General features: G+C 41.0%; 1 pseudogene; it reads right to left on the reverse strand.

The window, feature by feature from the left end:
- Window positions 1-11,588: 11,588 nt before the first annotated feature.
- Window positions 11,589-26,115, reverse strand: part of LOC107974697 (high mobility group protein B1-like) — a 66,083-nt pseudogene continuing 51,556 nt past the window's right edge.

A 26,115-nucleotide genomic window follows, 5' to 3' on the forward strand; every position in this document is an offset into this window, starting at 1 on the left:
TTCAATCCAATTAAGTTGACACTCAGTATTAACCATCACACTACCTATTCACCAGGCTTGGCTCAATCGCTATGGCCAGGAGGATGGAGTAGTCTGATTGGCCAGCTGGGTTATATCCTTGCCCCTATGGTAGAGGGCGACATAGTCAATCAAGTCCCATTTAGACCACATAGAGTAGGGCAGGAGTCCCCACAAGGGAAAGAATGATGGATATGCTTAAAAGATAGAGATGTTACCACAGAGGGCAAGGAGGCATTCTCTCACCTGCATGCTCAGGCTCCGACTCCCTCCTGGAGTCACCGGGCCATTTCCCTGTGTTACCTAAGGAGTATACCATCAAGTAAGTACACTTGATGTTGAGTCTCACGTGTTGCTTGTCATTCTATTATCCCCAAGAACTGGAAGAGATGGTCCCTCTTTCCCAGGTGTAGTGGGATCTGTCTTCCCTGCTGCGGGATCACAGGTGATGTGTGAGAAGAAAGACTGAGGACAGGCCACACCCAAAGGAAAACCTGGAGTCCTGGAAGGAGCCTATTTCAACCTAGGAACGTGCATGTATGAAAAGAGTCGGCTACAGGTGGTTGTGCAAAGTTGGTAGAAGGTATTCCACCCACAGGCCACCCACCCAGGCTCCATCCACAGGCACTCCGAGCTCCAGAATCAACCAGATGTCCTTCTCCAGTTTATACAAATCTCTCCCTTCTTTAATTTCCTGCTGCAATTTGCATTGGCCTGCTAGTGACCTCCCAGTTGTTCTTGCATTGTTTTAGAAGAATTCAGCATGTCTCCTTAACTAGCAGGAAAGCCACAGGTTAAATACTACCTACTTCCTTAAGCCTCCCTTGATTACCCCAGCCTAGGATGATCTCTCTTTCCCCTTATCCCTATTTATACTGGCAGTCGACATTCTGCTTTGTGGCAGCTTTTCATTTGTTGACTTGAATTACTACATATTTTTAGCATCAGAGTTAATTCTTTGTGCATTCACACTTTCTCTCCCCACACGTTGTCTTCCATTTCTTTATATCTCCAGCTACATACAGCACCCAGTACCAGGCAATCTAGCCTAGTGGCTCAGAACCTGGGCTTGAGAGTCATACACCTGGGTATGAGTTCCAGCTCTGCCACTTACTAGCTGCATGACCCAGGACAAGTTATCAGCCTCTATCTGTCTTCTTTGTCTATAAAATGAGGATAAAGGTAGCCCCTTCACTGGGTGGTTGCAAGGATCGAGATAAATGAGTGGCAAGTGTCCCACACAGTGCCAGCTATTAGTATATAAGTGTCTGTAAATACCTGCTGATTGAATGGCTCTGATGGAGGAGGGGCAGTCAGTAACTAGAGAGAGGGATGCTCTAGAGCAGGGCTGGGAAGCCAGAGCACCCGTGGGAGGACCCCATGCTGTCCTAAACAGAGAGGCAGAAACCTGGTGACCTTAGGCAACAGACTCCATGGGACAGGTCAGAGTTTTGGTTAAGGGAAAGACATGTGGGGAACTGAGGTTTCATAACACAAATTAAGCTAGTAGAATATTACTAATTCATTCAGCAAGCATTTATTAAGCACCTATTGTATGCCAGGAAAATAAGATATTTTCTCCTTGGATATAGTTAAGAGAATAATAGCTAGAGTGTGTCCTCTATCCACATTTATCCATCACGCCTCTATGTGCATATATAGTTCGCCTCATGACTTATAGCCTGAATCGTTGTGATTGTCTCTTAACTAGTCTTCACAGCCACCCTCATGTTTTCTTTGCTAATCTATACAGAGCAGAGCTGGCCAAATGAGTTTTCTAAAATACCTGAACAATGTATTTCCTTTCTAATGTTTTAGTGGCTCTCACCTGCTGGGATGTCTGTCCCTTCTGGGTCCCCACACTCCAGTGTTTCACACCTCCAAGTATGTTTCAGACACAGTCTTCCTGTGTCTCAACCTAGCAAATATCTTTTTATTCTTTAAAAAACAGTTCAAGTATGAGTTACCCTGGGAAGCCTTTCATACCCATCAGAGCCACCCACTATATTTAAATAGAGTGAATTTAATGCATGGGATTGATTTTCCAGAGGATGAAAACATGGAGTCACCAACCAGGAGACAGTGAGACAGTTTTTTAGCACCAGTAAAAAACTGTTACCACCCAGAGGCTGGAGGGGCGATTAAAGAAAGTCACCAGAGCTCAGAAGCCATGATCACCCTGCTGAAGCTGGACCCCAGTGGACCTGTCTAGTGGGAAATGGACTCATGGGAGAGACCATATGCTTTTAAGATTTTGAAGATGCCACTCAAGGCAGAGAAAGGGGAGAGCTACCCTGACTTTCCTCTTCTCCCATCCTCCAGCCTGTCCCAGCACCTCCCACTGGCTGAAACAGCCAGCAGCCAGCTGACACTGAACCTGAAGGGGTTTCTACACCCCATCCCTTACCTCCCCACCCCATTCCTGCCTCCCCCAACTACCCAGAAAGTGGGTGAACAGAGGAAGAGTGAGGGGTGGAGCTCCTTCCTTTCCTGCCTCCCCTATGGTGATAGCCACCCTCTCTTCTCTCTTCTCTGCTCTCACTGTGATCCTGTTTTCTTGATAACACTAATTCTACTGGGCTGTGATCTCTCTGTTTATAAGCCTGTTCCTTACTAGATTGTGGAGTTCCACAGGGTAAGACAATGGCCTTATTCATCTTGGCATCCTCAGCTTTGGGCATAATTCACAGTATGTAATAGACATCAGTACGTAATAGGCACTTAATCGTCCTTGGGTATCGATTGAAAGGAAATTCCTGGGGTCACCTCCAGCTAGCTCTCCTTCTCCATCTCCTTTTTCAATCTACCTACATTGACAGTCTGAACTCTCCTCAGCACTGAAGAATAAACAAGAAGGAGCTTGGGGTTCATTCCCCTCTCTGAGTCTGCAATCTAGGGCCTTATATTTAAATTCTCCCAACAACAAATCACAATAGTTAATTACACTCAGAGCACCAACAACCTATCAGCCTTCTACCTTCCCATAGCTATATGAACATTATCCACAGAAATTCCCCTGAATCTCAAAATATCTTCCCTCTACCACCCAAGATGTTTCTGGGCCACCTCTCTCTGCTGTTAATCAGTGTGTGCTCAGGGTAAACAAACTAATTTTAAAATCAGCTTAAGCAAAATATAATTAGGAAGATAAATTAGCTGCCCCCCAAATTGCATAATGAATGCCCAAGCAGAAATTATTTTTATTATCCACCATTTTTTATTATCTATGTAACATTTTCCCTTCCGTCATTACAGATGATACTTAGCTGACAGCAGAGAGAAATAACACAGGACTTAACTTCTGGCCTTGATAATATATCTATACAATAATTACCAGGGGAAAAATACCTGGCTTTTGTTTTTCTTATCTTGAATTTATAACACCAGCCTAGTGGTATAGCAAGAAGGTACAGAGAAAAATACCCCTGATACCAGAGTCAAACAGCCAGGGTTCAACTCTTCATTCTGATTTATTGCTATACCATCATCGGCAAGTTAGGCAACCTCTGAGAAATCAGTTTCTCCACATGTAAAATGAGGGTGATGACAGCACCTACCTCAGTGATGATGACAGCCAACACACGCTTACTCCATGGTTCTAACCGCTTCACACGAATTCATTCCTTTCATCTTTACCACAAGCTCAGGAAATACACACTATTATTCTTTGCACATAAGGAAACAGACAGAGAGAGATTAAGTAATTTGCTCAAAGGGATGTTGTGAAAATTGGGTGTAGTAACTGATCTTTATAGAAATGAGCCTTTTAACAAAGCTCTCTGGTCAAGAGGCCTGGATCCTACACTCCTAGCTCTGCATTTACTGCTCTCTGTTTTAGTATCTGCCTATATGAAATGTCAGACGACAGCAGCTGTCAGTCGTCAGTCGGTGGCCTATGGGGCGGACCTGCCTGTGGCTACATTTTGTTGCATTGCATAGTGTTTACATTTTAAAAAGTAGTTGCAGTGTTAAAAATCAGATTTCCCTCTATTTCTCCCTTCTCATTTTTCTCTCTCTCCACACATACTCGTGGGTGAACATGTGTGGGCACAGACATAGAGAGAAGAGAGAAAAAGAGAGAGAGAGAGGAGGGAGAGAGAGGGAGGGAGATTTCAAGCTTTTCTTGAAAACAGGCCCATCTGGCCACATGGGCTGTTATTCCCACGGGCAACATTGAGCCAAGGCCACCTCCTTTTACAAGAGGCAAATATGCCCCAATTTGCCATAGTCCCCATTTCTCACACTTGCGCAGACACTTAAGTCTGCAACATCCAGACTCAATGATCACTAAGGTCTCTCCCTGCCACCGCTGAGAGTCCATGATTCTTTGACAACTTAACAGAGTTTCCCAAAGGAAGAATCCACTGCAGGGCACCATAGATTTTTACTGAATGTTTCTGTCGCATAGGGTGACCAGTTCATCCCAGTTTAACTGGGACTTTCCCCTTTTCAGATGGAAAGTACTGCACCCCAGGAAATTCCTCAGTCCCAGGAAAACCGGGTTAGTTGACCTATGTGTCACGTCACAAGGTCACCTCTAAGGTGGCCCCTCCCATCTGGGAGATGATGATGCTATACTGCATCCTAGTAGTCCTGAGTCTCACTGGGCAACTCCTGTGGTACAAGGATGGCATGCCTAGTATCCCCACCCCACAGTATATATGCAGGGGATGTGGGCAGGCCAAATGCAGAGGACCTTAACCTGGTTCCCAGTTTCATGACCGATTCTCCTGATGGGCCTCTGATGATCTTAGGTAGGTCACTCAGTCTCTGGCCTCTCTGTCCTGCCATTCATTCATGCAACAAATATTTATTAAATGTCTTCCCTGTGCCAAGCGCCATGCTAGGCAATGAGGATAAAGCAGTGAATGAGCAAGAACAAGGTATTTGCCCTTAGAGAACTCACATCTAGAAAAGGAAAGACAGGAAAATGAGCTAATAATATCTGATAGCATTTCAGATAGTGATAATCCCATAAAGAAACCATCAGCCATATGAGAAAAGCAGTCAATGTGGCTACAGGACCATCAGCAATTTGGGTGAGAGGCAAGAAGTAACAGAAATGAGTCAGAATTTCACTTGGCCTCCCATTTTGAACAATATGAAATTCTTTAGGGTTTTGTAACTCAAGGGATATATGTAACAATTCAGTTTTTCAATTACGAAATGTTTCTTCCTTAGCGAAAAAAGCTTTATGGCTACAATCCATATCAATATCAAATGTGGTTCTTATACAGATGGGTTGGAAATTTATCAAGTCAAATACACCCAAACAATAGCAAAAGGATTGAGAAAAGAGAGAGGCCAAGCTTATTAGCAAATCGGACAACATTTTTTTAAAAGTACAGCTGGGCTGGGCATGGTGGCTCATGCCTGTAATCCCAACAATTTGGGAGGCTGAGGCAGGTGGATCACTTGAGGTCAGGAGTTCAAGACCAGCCTGGCCAACATGGTGAAACCCTGTCTCTACTAAAAATATAAAAATTAGCCAGGCATGGTGGCAGGCACCTGTAATCCCAGCTACTCCGGAGGCTGAGGCAGGAGAATCACTTGAATCTGGGAGGCAGAGTTTGCAGTGAGCTGAGATCATACCACTGCACTCCAGCCTGGGTGACAGAGTGAGACTCCGTCTCAAAAAAAAAAAAAAAAAGAGTAAAGCTGGAGTCAGGGACCCACGTGCTAAAGCCAGAAGCAGAAAAGTAAATAAGTAAGTAAATAAACTGTCCAATACCTATCCCCAGCCCTCCCCCTAGAACCTGTGTACTGCTTCAATGAAGGAAGTGACCATGTTAAAACAAATTAAGTAAAAGACACTATTACAGTATGACATTCATTCATTGCACAAATAGGTACTTGCTATGTGCCAAGACTGTTATCACAAATAATGAAAGAAGGTGATACTTGGGAAGTTCAGCATATTTGTCCATATTTAAAATAACCCTTTTTTAAAATTATAAAACAATAAATTGCCTTTTATAATTCTTAAGCTTAAAAGGTAATAAAAGCCCTCCTTTAAGCCAGGGTTTCTCCACCTTGGCACACTGACATTTGGGGTGAGTAATGCTTTGCCATGAGGGGCTGTCCTATGCTTTGTAGGATGCTCAGCAGCATCCCTGGCCTCCACTCACCAGATGCCCATAGCACCACCTCCCTTATTCCCCTCCCAAGTCATTACCATGAAAAATCCCTCCAAGTGTTGCAAATATCCCCTGGGAGGGGAATCACCTCTGGTTGAGAACTGCAACTTTAAGCAATTCATTTTCTCTCACAATTGGGACTCAGACGTGTAGGCACTTGGAAAGGCTCCCTTCTTCCTCCATGCAAATAAGCAGGAGATTCTCTCCTGGAAGAGCCCTTACATTCCCCTTCCCATCCTCAATGCTAAGACTCAGTCCTCTCAAGAAAAGCAGTGCTATCCCAGGTCTGGCTGTGGAGGTGAGGGTGAGGGCGAGGGCAGGGTTGGGTGGGCAGGCTCAGCATCTGTGAAGGGGATCAGTGAGCGCCTGGAGCTTATGTGGTGTGTGCGTCATGCTGCCCATCCAGGCCATGCCCCAGACTTGCATTCCTCCAAATGAGCTTTGTTAACAATGCTGGAGAAAAAGCTGCTTCTGTGTGGGGCTTACACACCCACATGTAAGTCCAACAGTCTGTGGCTTTTCTAAGCCAGGTATATTAAAACTGCCCCGTCCTTCTTAAGCTTTGTGGCAAGTGAGTCTCCAGAGCTGGGTGCAGGAGATGCCTGCCTGGCCACTCCCCACCATAAGGACTTTACAAAGAGTCCATTGTGCACAGCGTAATCTAAGATAGAATCAGCGCACCCCACTGGGCTGCTTACCCCCAGCTTTGGCTGGTTGCACAGAAGTAAACATTTTCAGTTGATAAAAAATGTCATTGCGAACTCAAGTCAGGCACAGCATTTTTAGATACCTAGAACCTGGGTCCTGGCTGCTTGGAACAAAAAGAAAATTTGTGTTGTGAGTTATCACTTAGTGACTCAGGTTCAGTGGTCCCCAGTCACAGAAAAGAGAGGCCAAACGGATCTGAATTCCACCTGTATTCATTCATTTGATAAATATCCATTGAGTCCCTATTGTATGCCCAGCATTGGGCTCTACCCCTGGGGAGAACTTAGCTTTAGATGGACTCTTTCAGGGTTCACACATTCAGAAGCTTCCAGAGTCTGATAGTAACCTAAAAGGGGGGTTGGGGAGGGGGAGCAGTGCTTATGCCCATCTGAAGGGGCCCTCTCCTCAGCTTCAGCAGCCTGTTACCATAATGGTCTTCAAGCCCAGTTTTACCAGATCTTCTTAATTTTCAAGAGAAACTAGAAAACAGAATTTTTACATGAAATCTTTTAAGCATAGGCTGAAATTTTAAAAGAAAAACAAAACAAACTGCCCTGCATGGATAATACCAAACCAGTCCCTAAGCCTTCAAATAACTTTTGCTTTAGAGACAGTGGGGAGTGGTGGTGAAGTGAGATGTCTGGAAGGAGTGAGAAGGGTATCTTTTCTCCCCCTTGCTTGCTTCATGATCTTAGGCATGTTATCTAACCTCTCCATGCCTTGTGTTCCTCATGTATAAAATGAGCATGATAAAGCATATTGTAGATTTAAATAAAAGAATATGTGCACATGCCTGAGCCATAATAACTCAATAAATGTGAGCTATGATTTTTGCTGGCCATCAGGTCCACTCTCCCAGGAACCTCTTTTTATAACATTCTTGACTGTTGAACATTCAACCACTGCTTATGCACCTCCTGAGACAGGAAGATCATGGCTTCTTAGGGAATGTCAGTTGTATAAAAATCCCTGAGTCTCAATAGCTTAATCTAATATATGTTTATTGATTGCCCATGCCCCAGTTCACTGTGGTCAATAGTGCTCTGTTCCATCCTATGCCTGGTGGATCCATACCCTCTCTCTGCTGGCTCTGCCATCCCCCAGGACCTTCCCAGAATCCTCTGCTGGGTTCTCTGCTTTCAGCTAGCTGAGAGGGAGAGAGAGAAAGAGACAGAATGAATGAATCAGGAGCATCATATATCACATCTGCACATTCCCATTTGCCGGAACCCTGTTACATGGCCCCAATCTACTTATAAAGGAGGCTAGGACATGAAGTGTTCCTGTATGTCCAGAAACAGAACAGAGAAAACAGCATTGATGAACATCTAGACAATCTCTGCCACACACTGCATTCATATAAACACAATTCTATGGATTTAGAATGTCTACCTGCTGGTCTCTGTTTTGCCCTTCAAAGCAAAACACACAGCAGCAAGACACAGGTTAGGGGGCAGACAGGCTTGGATTTGAATCCTAGTTCCAATACCTGCTAGCTTTGGACCTTGGCAAATTCCTTAATCATCTGTGTCTTCGTTTTCTTATTTGAAAAATAAGGGTAGTTCTCATTGCCTCTGGGTTGCTGTAAGGATGGAATAAATACACTTCATAGTAGCTAGTATATAACCTGGAAGGTGCTCAGTTAAAACCAGTGTCTCCTTTGGTCCTCTTATATCTGATTACTTTGCAGGTATTTAAAGATGACTATGATTATTCCTGTAAGTTTTCTCTTTTTCTAATTTTCTCAGCTATTTTCACTGCTTTTATATTACATCATTGCAGGACCTCTCACTCTCCTAATGACTGTTTCGAGGATGTACCCTAGTTTGTCCCTTGACAAACTGCCTTAGTTTGGGTTTCTCTAGAAGACCTTGAGACAAGGACTTGGGTGCAGATCATTTAGAGGGAAGTAGTCTTAGGAAACAGAAGTGAAGGGAAAGAGGAAGGGAGAAAAGTTAATAAATGAGTGGGTTACAGTTGTATGCAGCTGGGATTCAATTCCATTGGGAACTCTGAGAAACCATGTTGCAAGCATCTTGGATAGTCACACATTCTATATCCTGCAGGATGGGGGAGCTGGGGCATTAATCCATGAAATCCTGTTCCCATCGACTGAGGGCTTCTATCAACTAAGGAGTATTACCTTGAAAATATGGGTAGGGTCTACATATAGCTCAGCAGGCTTCCCTGACCTCCAGAAAGCAAAACAGAAAGACACTGTGATATGAGCTTATATGGACACTGGTAAAGTGCAAGGCAAGGTTCACCACAGCTACACTGGAATCTGGTGGCTGGAGGATGTGGCTCAGTGCATCATAAGCTCTGCTACACGTCCTCTAGCAAGAGTGTCTGGAAGAATTTACCCCACATGCTCATGAATATTGTGTCTGAATGTAGGGATTATGGTAATAGTTACTTTATCTTTTTAATTTTTTTCATTTCCTCAAGGAAACTGTGATGGTCAGTAATAAATACTGTGATCCAGGTGAGGGTTTGACCAATACAGAACAGAAGACATAATAGCTCATTAAAAGCAGACTGAGAGTAAAGGAAGAATTAAAACTGCTTCTATTTGCAGATGGCATAATCTTGTGTATAGAAAACATCAAGGAATCTATACACAAAATGTCTAGAACTAATCGAAGAGTTTAGCAAAGCTGCAGGATCTAAGATCAGTATTTTAAAAATCTATTGTATTTGTATATATCAGCAATGTCAAGCCCAAAAAATAAAATTAAAAAAATTCTATTCACAAAGCCTCAAAAAGAATAAACAGAAATAAATGTAATAAAAGTTTAAGACTTGTACGCTAAAAATTGTGAAACATTACTAAGAAAAATTAATGAAGCTTTAAATAAATGGAGACATTCCCTGTCCATGGATTGGAAGACTCAAGCTTGTCAAGATGGCAATTCCCCCCTCAAATAGATCTATAGGTTCAACACAATTCCTATCAAAACTCCAGCAAGCATTTTTGTAAAACTTCACACACACATCCTAAAATTTGTATCAAAATGCAAAGTACAGCCAAAACTATTCTGAAAACTAAGAACAAAATTGAAAGACTTCTATCACCCAATTTCAAAATTTACTACAAAGCCACATGAATACACTGTGATATTGATGTAAGCATAGACATATCCTTAGAGATGAATGGAGAAGAACTGAGAGTTCAGATATAAACGCTTGCATTTATGGTCAATTGATTTTTGACAAAAGTGCCAAAAAAATCAACGGGGAAAGGATAGTCTTTTCTCAGCAAGTGATCCTGGAACTATTGTACATCCACATGTACGAATATGAACTTAGGCCCTTCTCTCATATCATATGCAAAAAATGAATTAAAAATGGATCACAGGCCTATATAGAAGAGTTAAAACTACAAAACTTCTGGAAGAAAATACATTGGTAACTTTGAGTTGGGTAAAGAGTTCTTAGATATGACGCAAAAATCATGACAGTTAAAGGAAGAAGTGATACATTAGACTTCATCAAAATCAAACTTTTGCACTTCAAAAGATCATTAAGAAAAAAATGTTGAAAAACAAGCTCTAGGCTGAGAAAATATTCAAAAATCCTAGACTTGATAAAGGACTTTTGCACAGAATAAAGAAAAAACTCTTACAACTGAATAATAAGAAAAACAACTCGATTTTTAAATGGGCAAAAGATTTGAATAGCCATTTCACTAAAGAATGTACATAAATGGCTAACAAGCATATGCAAAGATGCACAATATCATTAGTCATTAGGGAGACACAAATTAAAACCACGATAAGATATCACTACATCCCCACTAAAATAGTTAAGATGTAAAAGAGAGACAATACCAAATGTTGGTGAGGATGTGGGAAAATTGAAACCATCATATATTGTTGATAAGAACGTAAAATTGCCCGTTCATGTTAGAAAACAGTTTGACAGTTTCTTTAAAAGTTAAACATACATTTACCATACAATCTAGTGATTCCACTCATAGGAACCTACCCAAGAGAAAGAACAGCATGTCCACACAAAACTGTACATGAATGTTTACAGCAACATTATTCATTACAGTCAAAATCAGGAAACAACCCAAATTTCCATTAACTGATGAATGAATAAGCACAGTGTAATATGAGCAGATAAGAGAATACTCCACACAGCAGCCAGGGTGAACTTTTGAGATTACAAACTTGATCTGTGATATTAAGGTTAAAAGACAAATGAGACAATTGTAGCAAGTTTGTTAACAGTTTTAAAGTATTTGACTATGTAAGTGTATATAATGTCTTGTCTTGGTACCTGTGTAAGTCATTTTGGAACTGATACACATTGTTGCTGATCTGCTGACTTGCTTCTTTGGTATGAAGCAGCATCTGGGCTTGCAATTTCTCTACTTCCCTGAATTCTCTTTCAGTTTTTCTGACTCCTAAGCCAGGTGTATGTGTTTAGCTCCATAATGAAGGACTCCAGCTTCTGTGGAGTCTGACTCATATTCATGAGACAATAGCCTTTTTCTGATCTTCATTTCCTGCCTGTGGACTTCAGAGATTTGGCTGGGGTCAGATCTGCTCCCAAGCTCATGTGGCTTTTAGAACATTCAGTTTCTTGCAGGTTGTCAGATTGAGGACCTCATTTTCTTGCCGTCAGTTGGAGGCTGCCTTCAGCTCCTATGCTATATGGCCCTCTTCACATGGCAACTTGCTTTTTCAAAGACAGCAAGGGAGAGAGAATCTCCTGGAAAGATGGATTAGAACATTTTTTTACTAATAAAAAATTGTATTTACTTAGAAGCATTCAGAATTCAGAATGTCAACAAAACAGCTGCCACTTTTTTTTTTGCAATTACAGAGTGGTATTCAGTTAACAAAACAACAATTATTTCCTATAAGCTGCATCAGAGACAAGTGAAAATAAAAAATCTACCATCCCCATGTATAACTAATTTGTGCTGTGCACTAAGAAGAACCTCCTTTAAATTTCCTTGCCAGTTTACAACCCCCATACTGTATCAGGCAAGGTTAGTGCCCATTGAAAATACACCAGGACAGGGCTATCTAAAGCCACATTCAGTAGTGTGTTAACTATACAAAAAAGACACTGTGCAGTTTAAAAACAAATGTTACACAGCCTTACATCTCAATGTCTTTCTTTAAAAGGAGTTGTAAACAGGGGGTTTAAATGCTTTCTAGACAAGAAAAAAAACTGTGCTAGAACCAACTTACTCATTATCATCATCATCTTCATCTTCCTCTTCTTCCTTTTTTTGCTTTTTTCAGCCTTGACAACTCCCTTTTTTGCTGCATCAGGCTTTCCTTTAGCTCAGTATGAGGCAATATCCTTTTCATATTTTTCCTTCAGCTTCACAGCCTTCTTTTCATAAGGCTGCTTATCATCTGAGGCAGTGCCCTTCCACATCTCTTCCAATTTCTTTACAACTCACCAATGGATAGGCCAGGATGTTCTCCTTTGATTTTCGGGCAATACTCAGAACAGAACAAGAAAACAGCCAAAGAATGCCTCTTGGGTGCATTGGGATCCTTGAACTACTTTTTTGTCCTAAAGGGGATCTTTAGGAGGGATATAGGTTTTCATCTGTCTTTCATAACGAGCCTTGTTCGCCTTTGCCATGTCTTCAAGTTTCCCTTTCTCTTTAGCAGACATGGTCTTGCACCTCTCTGAGCACTTCCTAGAAAACTGAGAAGTTGACTGAACCATCTGGGTGCTTCTTCTTATGCGCCTCCTGACAAGTTTGCCAAAGAATGCATATAATAACACTTTGCCTCTCAGGTTCCATGGATCTCTTTTGCCCATGTTTAGTTATTTTTCCTCAGTGAGGCACAGAGCTTTCCAGTGCCCACCTGGCTCTCACTTGCCCCCGTGCTCTCTCTATGCAGCTCAATGTACTCAGAATCGTATATAATATAATCATGTAAACATAATCACATATATCTCATCATTTTTTGCCAAATTCTACTAGTTAGAAGCAAATCACAGGTTCCATCCACACTCATGGCAAGATCCCACAAGGGTGAAACCAGGAGGTGGGGATTGTGGGAGCTACCCTAGAATCTGTCCTCAGTTCACCCTTTTGGCCTCCAATGATTTGTGTCCCTCTCACACGCAAAATACATTTACTATTTCCCAAGGTCCCTGAGAACCTCATATCATTACAGCATCTGCTTGAAGTCCAGCATCTCATCATTTAAATCAGGTCCAGGTATGCATGAGGCTCCTTGAGCGTAGTTCCTCTCAATCTATAAAACTAAAGACAAATCGTCTTGCTCCTAATGCACAATGAAGGAATGAATATAGTAAAATAGTTATAGACATTTCTAGTTAAAAAGAGAAGGAGAGGTGGGCAATGGAAGATAAAAAGGAGTTACAGTCCAAAGTAGTTTGAAAACCCAGCCTAGCAAACTTCAGTCAGAATTCTTTGATTAGATTTCAAGGGCTGGGAATAATTCACCATAGCTCTTGGTTCCACCCTCTGAGTCATCTTTCCTTTTTTCATGAAAAGTAGCACATGTTTGCAGCTGAGTAGTTTTATCATTCTGCTTCCTGCCAGTAGAATTTTGGAGATCTAACAGCCTCCTTTCATTTGGTACTCTTTCTGTCCCTTTCAGTTTAAGTTGGCAGTGTTTTTGCTGAAATACTTTTCTTAAATACTTTGTGGGTCTCCAGTAAATTTCCCTTTACACAAAGGCCACATCCAAGGTTCTTTTTGAGCTAGGCCCCCTTCTACCTTGAGTTCCTGCTGAGATGGTTGAAAGATAACTCAATTAAGCTTCCAAAAGGTCCTATTATTTGAGAGGTTCTGTGAGATACACCATTAATCTCTGGAGAGGGCCCTTTGTATGACTGAATACTACTCTGATCCCTTAATCTTCCTGAGATTTTAACAAAAGCTTGTACAATCACTACTTAGCTTTTTCTCTAGGCCAGGACTTATCTCTATGCCACAAGCTCAAAAGTGATTTCTTAATTTTAACATCTTTTGCCATCTGGAGAGACTGAGAATTTTCAGAATCATCCTTGATTCCTTTTTGTTTAACAGTTCTTCCCTCGATTTATCGCTCTCCTCTTGCATTTTACTATAAGCACCAAGAAGAAACCAGGTGGTACCTTCAACACTTTGCTTGGAAATATTTTTAGCTATATTTCATCACTTTGTATATGTATCATTGTGATGATTCATTTGTGTGTTTCTGCTTTTAAGGCATTTGTAGCATTTAAAAGACTTAGATATAGGATATTTGTGATTTTAGAAGTATATATATATTATACACTGTATATTACATATATTTAGGATAATCAATTAGTTTATAAACTAATATTTAGATATTTGGAAAATGTCACATTTGTTAAATGCATAAGTTTTCATTTTTAGTCATTTAGGGAGTATTTGAATTTTTAGGAGAATACTGTTTATTAAATAATTAATAAAGATGTAAGCAGACTACAAATAGCAGTGATTGTGCCTCTCTACACACAGAGGCCTCTCAGACATTGAAGAATTTAATCAGATGTAAACATTCCAGAAAGATTCATGGGGGTGATATTGAAATCAGGGGAACTTAGGACCTGAGAGCCAGGCCTGGCTATCAGTTGCTGCTTCGGTGAAGAGAATGGACGGCGGCCTTGCAACGCTGCTGCCCTGACTCCCTCTAGTGGTTCGGGCTGCAAAGACTGCCTTTCCTGATCACCAAGAGAAAAAATCTTTTGCTAGGTCATCTCTCTCCAAAAAGTTTCATTTGCTTGGTGAGACAAAAAAAAAAGCTCAAAAATTCTTCCTCCAACATTTTTATATATATCTAGTCTTCATACAAACATTTCCTATATAACCAAGTATCACCACCTACTTTGAACATCTTTAATGATTATAAAATGCTTCCTTCTTTTCATCGGACACCGTCCCTGTGACTCGTACTCATTGGTCCTGTATTTACCGTTTGGAGCCACACAATTTTCACTGCTCTTCCACCTGACAGCACTTCAAATCTTTGAAAACAGCTTCTTGTCCCCGCTGCAACTTATCTTCTTCAGGCCAACACACGTTGTTCATTCAACTGCTCCTTCTTTGACCCAGTTTCCAGATTCTTCTGTCCCCATTGCTCCCCTCTGGAGGCACTCCAATTTCTCAACAGCCCCTGGAGACATCCTGACTGCCAAGACCTCGACCCAGTGCCTGAGATGTGGTCCTACTGCCCCACAGAGCAGTGGGGCTGACACCACCCTCCTCCTGGACACTTCTCTTGTGAATCCATGCTCTTTTGAGCAGATTTACAAAATAATGGACCAAAGGCTGAGATTTCTCATGTCTGGATTCTTCTCGTATGAGGCAACTTCACGTTTGCTTTACCCTCCATGTAGCCAGGAAACATTTTCTGTTCTTGGACAGAACTTAGTTTCCCAAATACTGATGTATGCAAACAACTTCAAGCAGACCAGGGCTGTGTGAACTTGGACTGCCACTGATCAGAGCGCTAAAAAAAAAAAAAAAAAAAAAAAAAAAAAAATCCCTCAAGAAGGACCACTCCCTTATGAGATTGAGGCTTGGGAGCTTGAGAATGCACCTCTCATCTTCAAGCTGGGGACATCTGACTAGCCTAAATCCCCTCTGCTGCTGTTTAAACTAATTTCCTCTAATATTGCCCTCTGTGAACAAGAAGAAAAAAGACTTGATGTCAATAATGTAACATCGTTTTATAGTTTGAAGACTGATACACCTCTCTCCTCTGAATGAATGTAGACATTTCCCTAAAGGGCTATTTTTCAAAACCTTTCATCAGTTACTTTGTCTCCCCTGGCTCCTTTCCAATTTCTCCATAACATCTTCCACTTATGGGCCCCAAGACTGAACAGTATGTTTTAATGACTGATATTGGCTATAGATTAAGAATTATATCTGTGAAAATATTTCCATTATAACATAGCTCATTGTTACAAAGATTTACACATGTAAGAAATCCCTGGCGTATAACAGGTTACATTTCAAAACTTTCTTTGTAGATCAATTATTTGGTATTTGGGCACATTTTTCCATAAAAACAATGTTATATGTTGTATTTGGACTCTGAGCCTAGCAAACAAGAGCCAGTTTAATCCACAGAGCAATAATGATATCAGGTTGAATTTCAAGAATAGGAGTTCTCCGATGTTGAGAATAGAAGACGCAAGACGATGGGAATCTCTTCTTCCAGTTTCTCATCAGGGAGCCGCACATAGGGAACATTAGGAAAGGGATGGCTATTAACTTTGGGTGTCTTCTCACATTCTTTTCTGGCCCTCCCCACCTCCTTGGGTTCTGGTTCCCGATATCCTAGGGTTCCCCGAAGTCTCCTAGGGTGCTGCCTCACTCAGATCTTCCCACAGTCCCCACCTCTCCATGCCTCAATACATCTTAGCTCCTGTCTCTTATGATCCAAACACACATTTCCTTAATGAAGCTAAGTTTGGGAGAGGGTTAGGATGACAAGCTTCTCCTTGAACCAGCTGCCATTGAGTAAATTCTGAGCAAAGCGTCTGTTTTTAAATGAGTAGCTTACTTATCCAAAAGACTCTCATCTGTGCAGTTTCAGGCACTGCCACAAAATTTAAAAAAAAAAAAGATTACATGAAGGGAATAATTTGGGGAATGTGGAAGCCATTATAATAAGTGTGCTTATTCTTCCTGCTTGGGAATCTATCCCAAATGGTACCTGCTTTCCACAGATTCCCTCCTTTCCCCCTTTCTGAATCACAGATTATATACCCCAGATTGTTTTCAGCAGTTCCGAGATTTTTAAAATTGTTTTTATCTTGAGAAATTACTGAATTAAGGCAGATAGACAACCCCCTGCCACCAGAAGAGTACATACTGTAGGATGCCATTTATATAAAACTAATCTATAGTGATAGAAAACAAATTGTTTAAGGAAAAAATGGATTACAAAAGGGCCTGAGAAAACTGTTGGAGGAAACAAATGTTGATTGTGGTAAAGATTCCATGGGTACATACACTTGTCAAAACTTATCACATTGTGTACTTTAAATATGTGCGGTTTAGTGTACATCAATTATACTCAATAAAGTTGTAAAAAAGAGAAATGCAACCAATATGCAAAAAGACTAATTGGCATTTATTAACAGCTCATATTTGCCTCAAGGATTGTTTATAAAAAATGAACTAAATAAAACAGATAAAAGTGACATGCCCAGACACAGTTCCAGTTCTTCACTGCAACCTCCAGAAGCAAGTAGCATGAATTTAGTGTATATCCAAATCAGTCCACTGGTAATAATTTTACATACATATATAGTCTTAAACAATACAGTGTATTATTTCTGTGTTTTTAAAATTTATATCAATGACATGCACATTTTATTCCATGAATCTCTTTTCTTTACATTATGTTATGTGTTGGTATTATATAAATACTTTATACATGGATATATTATGTTATATATGGGAACAATCCATTCCTTCTAATGGCCATTATAACAATTCATATCCTAATAGAATATTACGGTAATTCATATCAAAATAGAACGTGAATATGTTACATTTTATTTATAAATTCTCTCTTTGATACGCATTTCAGTTGTTTCTAAGGTTTCATAATTATAAGCAACATTGCAATAAGCTAAGGTTTTCAAAACAAATGTATTGGCGGTAGGAGTTACTGGGTAGTAGCCACCTGGTAGGTATATAGATAGGTCTTCTATGAGTCAGATATTGGTAAAGTAGAATGTCCTGTTTCAAGGATCCATGGACTGCACAAAAATAGCCAAAGTTGAATAAGACCCTGTCTTTAAATTCCAGAACAACAAAGTGGTGCTATTATGTATCCTGCAGAGTTGGAGATGATTCAGAGGACAATTCCAATGCCCCATAGAGTTTAAATCTGACTTGGATACAGCTGAGATTCAAAGCAGATGACCTCCCACAAAGCAGGTGGGTTAGATGCCTTTAGCAATAGGCCAAAGCAACTCAACTCTATCTGTTGCTGTTTAAAGCCTTCTTGAAGGTCGTTAATGTTAAATGAGCACCAGAAAATGTATATTCATTGCTTCTAGGTTACTATGTTTGATACATATGTATTAAATCTACCTTGTTTATAGTATTAGATCCCTCTTTTGTGCTTAATTTTTACTCTCTTGATTTGGTAAAGGTTCAAGGTAGCACGTTAAAGCATCCCATTGCTATTATGTTTCTAACAATTTTTCTAAAAACAAACATATACCAATTCCCAAAATTTATAGCTTTGTTATAATTTTAGAATATTGAAAGGTAAAATTCATATCTCAAAAGTATAGAGAAGAGAACTTCTAGCAATATAGTGGACTGAGATTATATAGAAGAATTCCCTCTTCAGTTACTGTTACAGAGAAACACAGAGAAAATTTTTTTATATATCTATATATACACATGTATATGAGTACAAATATGTACACACACACATAGATGTATGTGTATATATACGTACATGTGTATGTATATATATGGTGGATGTACCTGACAGCAATAACTTAAGCATACTCTGTACAGCAGCCTGTATGGCAAACACATCTGACAGCAATAACTTAGCCTAGGAAATGGGGGTTGCCATGTGGATGTTGCTGGAGAGAGGGTGCTAAGTGAAGGTGCTGTATAAACTGCAGGCTTTTGGAAAGCAGTTGTGGTTCTCTTATCCAGCCCACTGCCACTAGTCCATCCCTGTACATAAGTTCCCCCAAATCAAATTTTATGTCTCATTTGCTGGCTCCAGGTCTCTTCTTTGGCCTCTTGAACCTGGTGCCATTCCTATTGGAGTCAATAGGGGTCCAGCACAACAATCTCTAGACAGAGAGAAAGGGAAATCCCCAGATTCTAGAAACAAAGAGGGAGCTCAGAGGCTGGGCAGTAAGTAGGGGCTAATGTCACTGCAGCCTCTGCAGGGTTTGGACCAATGATAGGCCCTGGAGATCTGGGGATTTTAACACCTTTGGGATTTTAACACCCTTGCAGGCCAATAAAATGTTGTCTCTGGTGTGAGTAAGGAAGGCAACTGGAATTGAGCACTTTGCAAAATCTGAGTTCCTGAGGGCTACAGTGTTGGCAAAAACAAATCAGGAAAAAAAGCTCCCATGTCCTTGGGCTACAGGTTTAAAAAAATAAAAATAAATTTAAAAAAAGATCATACAGAAAAACTTGAAGCCAAGCCCATGCCATGCATTGAAATGAGCTCTGAATTTTCACTGTGGGCAGAAATACCAAGAAACATTAGAGCTGGTTGAGAGTTGGTGATATCAGTAGGACGCCATCAGAAGCAAACTTGCAGGCATAGTGAAGTGACAATCACATAACCCAAGGCATACAGATCTTCACCAGAGGGGAGAAATCCCTGCTGAAAATAAGCTCATAATAAAAATTACAAACCATAGGAGGAAACCACCTTGAGGGTCAGATCATGAAATTAACAGAAAAAGTAATGCCCAAGAAGTAAAGAAACAGATCAAGCCACAGATGATTATAAAATAAGTACATTTTAAATGATTTACAAGGGCAAAGGAAAATACAAATTAAAAAACAGAAAAACATGTAAAAACAAAATGCAGATTTAGAAAATAACCAAATAGTTCTTTTATAAATGAAACTTTTAGCCACTGAAACTTAAAACTAAATAGAAATATTTAATGGTTGAATAGAAAATAAGCAAACTGGAACTAAGGAAATGACTCAAAATGTAACACAGAAGTAAAAATGGAAAAACAATGAATGAAAGTTTAAGATCACAAAAGACAGAACCAGAAATGACAGAAAAGACATCCACTAGGAGTTTTGGAATGAGTGAATAGAAAATGGGAAAGAAGTAATATTTGAAGTGACAGTGACTGAGAATTTTCTCAGATTTGACAAGACAGGAATTCCTAGATTGACAAGTACACTGTATTGATACCTACTGCTGTATAACAAACCATCCCAGCATTTAGTGGATTAAAACAACCACCATTTATTTAACTGGCAGTTCAGTGGGTGAGCAACCTGGGCCTGGTTCAGCTGAGAGGTTCTCTTGGTCTTGAGAATGGGTTTACTCACACATTGGTAGTCATCTGGCAGATGCAGTCAGCAGGCCACGGCCTGGCTCCTGCTGGCCTAGCAAGACATAAAGGGGAAGAGAAGGAGCCTCAGTTCAGGGGGGCTCCCTGCAGAGAATGCTCTGTTTCGCTTAGCAACTATCATGCCACAGACAAGTTACTCCGGCAGTGACCCAAGACCTCTGTGTTCTAACTTAATGTGCTGGGGTATAGCGTGTTCTGCCCTTTTACACAGATTGTGACACATGTTGACTAACTGGGAACGACTTGATTCCAGGAGGGGCCGTGGGAGTCATTTTAATTAATGGCTTGACATTTCTTTGCCATTGTTGCAAGCTTGAGGTAACTAATGGTTAGTTTTACCCATGACCACTTCGCCCTGCATATTCAGCTCAAATAATCTAAATTAAAATAGAAATTGCTTTGGTCAGGGTTAAAATTTGTGCTGTTAGGACTATAGTCCTAAGACTTTTTTCTTTTTTGGATTATGGCTAATGTTTAAAAGAATCAACAAGACTTATCTATATCTTTACATAGTGTTTTAGATCGTTGGATAGGCAAAGTAGAAAAGGCGAGTCTGGATTGTGGGAAATAAAAGCAAGTAGAAAAAAATTGAAAATGCAGATCATTTAAAAGAAGAAAACAACAAGGCTTTCCCATCTGGGGCTTCCTAAAACATGAATTCCTCTCAGCCAAGTAGTGGAACCTAAAAAGTCATTTGTTTTTCCTAAATAAACTCCATGCTGGAGTCTTTGATAAACAAACTGATAGGAAATAAGGAAATCCTGTTAAAAATCACGGTAGACTTTAGAATGAAAGAAGCCTGCTTACTTCTGTTCTGGAAATACTCAGCTCTGGAAAGGGCTTCCAGGCTGATAATCCTCACATAATTTTTATACTTGAAATATACAAGCTATGGGAGAAAGCAAAAACAAAAACAACAGAAAAACCACCCTGAGGGACAAGAGGGAAAAGTGTCACCTGTCCCAAAAATTTAATCCATTTAAGACCTAAAAGCAGGGCCAGAGGGAAGGTGTAGGGAAGGGTGGGGACAAGAAACCATCCATGTGTTTTCAGGATGGGAGGGGGCTGAAGAGAAGCCACCCCCGGACTCCAAATTTCCAAGGACAATATCTATTTCAAATATTCACTTGTCTCCTTCTCCTCATAAATGCCCTTGGACTTGTATTACTAGATGTTCAGATAAATAGTTTTAAAAATTGTGTCACTATTATCATGGGAAGTCCAAGGGGAGTAGGGAAGCTATTACTTTTTTTAAGTATTACTTTTAATAGCAAAAACCGCAATTACTTTTGTACCAACCTAATAGAAAGGGTCTTTCCAGCTACCTTGGCAACCATGCTTATTTCCAGTGCTTCTGGGTGGGCAGCATGTCTGTGCTTTTGCTATGGTTAGTCTGTAGATTTGGTGTCCTCCTTGCCTTTCTCAGACTTTGAAGTCTCCCCTTTGCTTTAATGAAAAAAAGTCTCTCCTTGGCTTTAATGATGATCAATCTGTAGCCATTTTACCCCCACATAAACCACACCCTATTTTAATCCTTCAGGTGAAAAACGCTCAAGTTGGACAAGATCCACAAAATATGAGGGCAAAGTGGAGCTCTTAGCTGGAGCAAAGGTGTGACTTTAAGTTTCCGTAGGGAGCCTTTTTCTGCAGGGTACACAGAGGGCCACTTGCTGACACTGGAATTCCACTGCTTGTGCTTCTTACTTTGCGTGAAGACACTGAGAACAGATGGCATCAAGGCGGATCTGACATGGCCACTAGAATAGCTTGGACAGGAGTTCAAATAAACTGCGTCCACCTTGACTCTGCCTTGGCCAGAGCATCTCATATCTGTTTCTTCTTCTATAGTTGACTGAGTGCACCTCAACCCAATTGCAGTTCCCATCCCATTTTTGAATAGGCCATTTGGAAAAGAGCTCTTTCCCAGCTCAGTCATGCTTTCTGCTCTTGTCTTTCAATCCAGCTGCATTTGTTCACCCCTGTGGGTCCTCCCAGCCCTGCTAAGCCAGTCTCTCCTGGGGTGTTCTGCACAAGCTAGCTATGAATTAGGCATGCTCTCTTTTAACATGAAAATAACCTGGAAGACTTTCAGCTTAAGATGATGGAGAAAAGACCTTATCTCTCCTTTCCCCTGTCAGCAAAAAGATGAGAAACAGAAGCGCACATCACAATACATGATGACAGAAAGCAACTAGAGGACTCTGGCCTTAGCGGAATAGAGAAAGGTGACATGTAAGAACCTGCAGAGAATGAAATCACCAAGAAGCAAACTGATTTTGTCCTGTACGAACTCTCAAACTAGTGCCCAGGCTTTGAGCACTAGTTGGGGTGAGGCAACTGATAAAAATAGAGAGATTTGTTCAAAATCTATTTAATAAACATATAGTCCTCACCCATAGCCCAAAAAAAGTGATGAAAACCCTTCCTTACAAATATTTTTGGAGGAAAAACTGAACCAGAGGTTTCTAGTATATGATGGGGGTTGGAATCCAGAGTAAAAATATTGAATGATGCAAATGTTCTCCTCATCTCAGCTACAAAAATGCCAGCAGCTAGGCTTATACCCTTCAAGAGGGAGACTGGAAGATTCTTCTCTCCAGACATCAGTTCTCCAGAGAGAATTCTAACAGATATTGACATCTGAGTTTCTCCCACTGACAAAGCCAGCTTACTGCCATACACACTGCAGTGGAACCAAGGAGGGTGACAGTTTTCAGGACAAGAGGAGGCTGAGGAGAGGTCACCCCCAGACTCAAAATTTCCAAGGATGGTACCTATTTTAAATATTCAGTCTCCTTTTCTTCATAAATGTCCTTGGACCTGTATTACTAGATGTTTAGATAAGTGCTTTTAAAACCCTCCCAAGCCCACAGATTTGTCATTTAGCTGGCCAGTGCTTCACTCTCAAATAAGAACAGATAGTCAAAAATCAGTAGACATTTGAAAAAGTTTCCTTACGTGAAAGACAGACACAAAAGTCAAACCAAACAAAAAAAAAAAAACAAAAACAAAACAGAAAAGGCTACTTAGAGGAAGTAGAGACAAGGTAGGGAATAAATAAACACTTCAAAGACAAAACTAGAAATAACATCCTTAGATAAGAAGAGAAAGTGCATTCATGAAGGGAAAACAGAATAATATAGAAAACAAGTAACTGGAAAATAAGAAAGAGCTCTTGGAAATTAAGAGTAAGAAAGCTGAAGTTTTAAAAGTTGCTAGAAAAGTTGAATGATAAAGTTGAGGAAGTCTTTTAGAAAACAGAACTGAAAGACAAAGATGTGGGCGATAGAGGAGAAAAGATAGGAAAATTAGAAGCTTGATCCTGGGGGTCAACATCCAACTAATAGGAGTTCCAGAAAGAGAAATTTGAGGCCAGTCACCTCAAATTTGCCAATGCTCATGCCTGTTATCCCAGCACTTTGAGAAGCTGAGGTGTGGGTGAGGGACCGTTGCAGGCCAGAAGTTCAAGACCAGCCTTTTCAACATAGCAAGATCCTGTCTCTATTAAAAAAAAAAATTCCAGCCAGGCACGGTGGCTCATGCCTGTAATCCCAACACTTTGGGAGGCTGAGGCGGGTGGATCACGAGGTCAGGAGCTCGAGACCAGCCCAACCAACATGGTGAAATCCCATCTCTACTAAAAATACAAAAATTAGCTGGGCATGGTGGCGCGTGCCTGTAATCCCAGCTACTCAGGAGACTGAGGCAGGATAATTGCTTGAACTCTGGAGGCGGAGGCTGCAATGAGCCGAGATCACACCACTGCACTCCAGCCTGGGCCACAGTGAGACTCCGTCTCAAAAAAAAAAAAAAAATTCCTCTGGCTGAAAGTCTTGAGTCCCTCAACTGAAAGGGTCTCCCAAGTGTCCAGCACAATGAATTCAAACCATACTAAGTCATATTATTATTTCAATTAGAAATGCTGTGGCATTTATGTCATTTTGGATCCTCTTAGATGTCAAGATGAGATTAGGTAGTCAAGAGATTTATTGGGAGAAATGCCTGTGAAGGATAAAGGAATGCAGAGCAGAAGAATATAATGCAGGTCTGCTACCTGGGAAAGAAGAGAGGAAAGAAAGTCCTGCCTAGGAAAAGCTTCAGGCCGCAGCACAGTTCTGAGAAACTGTGACACTGTGTCCAGCCAGAACAAAGGAGTGTTAGTGTCTGAGGCAAAGGCTGTTCATTAGAGTAGCCTCACATCAGGTAGGCACAAGTGGCTCTACTGTCCTCATCTTATTCAGTGATCAGCTGGGAGCAGTCGAAGGGAAGTATGGCCTCTACGTAGCTGTCACTCAGCTATGCTTTCCATGGCCGACTATCTTAAAGGGACATCTAAGCAGTGTACCTCCAGGACTGCCACAGTCCATTTCTTGTCCTCCATAGATCCAGTTCCCTATGGCTCCTGTGGGCCCTCTTCTTGAGGAAATACTTAGAAGAGAGAAGTTAATGGGAGGAACTATAGCCCCTAGTGCCGCCATTTGTCTTGAGATCGCAACCCATAGTCATCTTCTCCTACCTGCACTATCCAGTCTAAATTCCCCTCCCCCTCTTTATTATCTTCATTATCTTTATTCCAGAAGGTCTTAGCTGTTGGCAATCACATCACAGATTGGGCAAGACTACAGAAAAACTTGACCACAGGGATCACCTGGGATCCATACACATTCCTTCCTCCCTGTCCCATTGTGTACAGGCAGCCTCACCTCTTTCTGCTGATGGAAGTCAATGATTTCTTCTTTTCACCTGCTGGTCTCTTCACAGAAAGAGTCCAAAATGCCCTGGTGGCAGCCATAGTATATAGTTCAATGGGACACTTGCTGTGTCTCCTGCCAAGCTGCACCTCATTTGAGGACCAAAACCTCTAATCTCATAGAGCCCAGAGTTGTAGAGACAAGAAGCACAAAGTTCCCCAGGAGGTCATTGGAAATGATAAGTGGGTCCACTCCTGCTTCCACTTCTTGGTTCTCAGACCCATGTATTCTTCCTGTTGAGGACATAGCACCATATGGAGAACCCCAGTTTAATGTATACAGTGCATCCTGCAGGATGGTACCCTGTTCTTTCAGAGCATTGCCTCCAGCTGGAGCTTCAGCTATGCCTTTAGTAACCATTCCAATGCTTTATGAGGCTGGCTCCATCTAGGTGATACAGTATCTGATATGACCAGTGGATCCCATGGTCATTGTCCTATTCCCAAGCCTCCTTTGCTATGAAGTGATCCTCTGGTCAATATTATGCTGTGTGTGCTTCCATGACTACAGATCAGCCCCAGGTAGTGGGGCTTGCTGAAGCTCTGTGGCAAGGAAAGGCAAATCTAAAGCCAGGAGAGGTATCTAACCCTGTGAGGATGAACTGTGGAAACTTCCAGGACAGAAGGCCCAATATAGCTGACTTTCCAACTATATTGGAGATGCAAAAGTTTATTTTCCAACTCAGCAAGTCCCAGAATTCTTGGGCTCCCTGTATTCCACCTACATGTTCCTTGAAACCTGGCTGGTTCTTTTCTGAACTCATCTCTAGTACCTATTATATGCAGCTAAATACAACTAGCTCACACTTTTATCATTGTGCATGAAGACTTCTCAGCACAAATCCAAATATTTTTAGGTACATATGCTAACTTCCAAGTTACCAAAGGTGACAGTTTTAGAAAATGTCTCATCCCTGCAAAACACAGATTACCATTTTCTTTCCAGCCTCCTATAACAGTTTTCTTGTGCCCATCATCCAGCCTCCAAACCAATGCCACTTATTTTTTTGTTTTCTTGTGCCTATACCCCACTACAAATATCAATTTCTAATACCAATTAGATACTAATTTCTGATACCAAAAGCTATTGCCACAAAATGTTATATGACAAACATCCAAAAATTCAGTGGCTTAAAATAACAGTCATTTATTGTCATTGATCTATGAATCAGCTGAGTGTTGGCAGATCCAAGCTGGGCTCCACTGTGCAGCTCTGCTGATTCAGGCGGAGCTTGGCTAGGAGGGTTTGGCTTTGCTCCATGTGTTACTCATCCTCCTTCTAGAACCAGTGGGCTAGTCATCAGCCTGTTCTGTGCTTCTGATGGCATAAGCCTAAGAAAACAAGCCCAACCGCACAAGTGTTTTTCAAGCCCCTACTTGCAACATACTTGCTAATATCCCACTAGCCAAAGTAAGTCAGGGTGAGGGAGAAAAGTG

This window comes from Pan troglodytes, chromosome 4 (genome assembly GCF_028858775.2).
Source record: "Pan troglodytes isolate AG18354 chromosome 4, NHGRI_mPanTro3-v2.0_pri, whole genome shotgun sequence".
NCBI lineage: Eukaryota > Metazoa > Chordata > Mammalia > Primates > Hominidae > Pan > Pan troglodytes.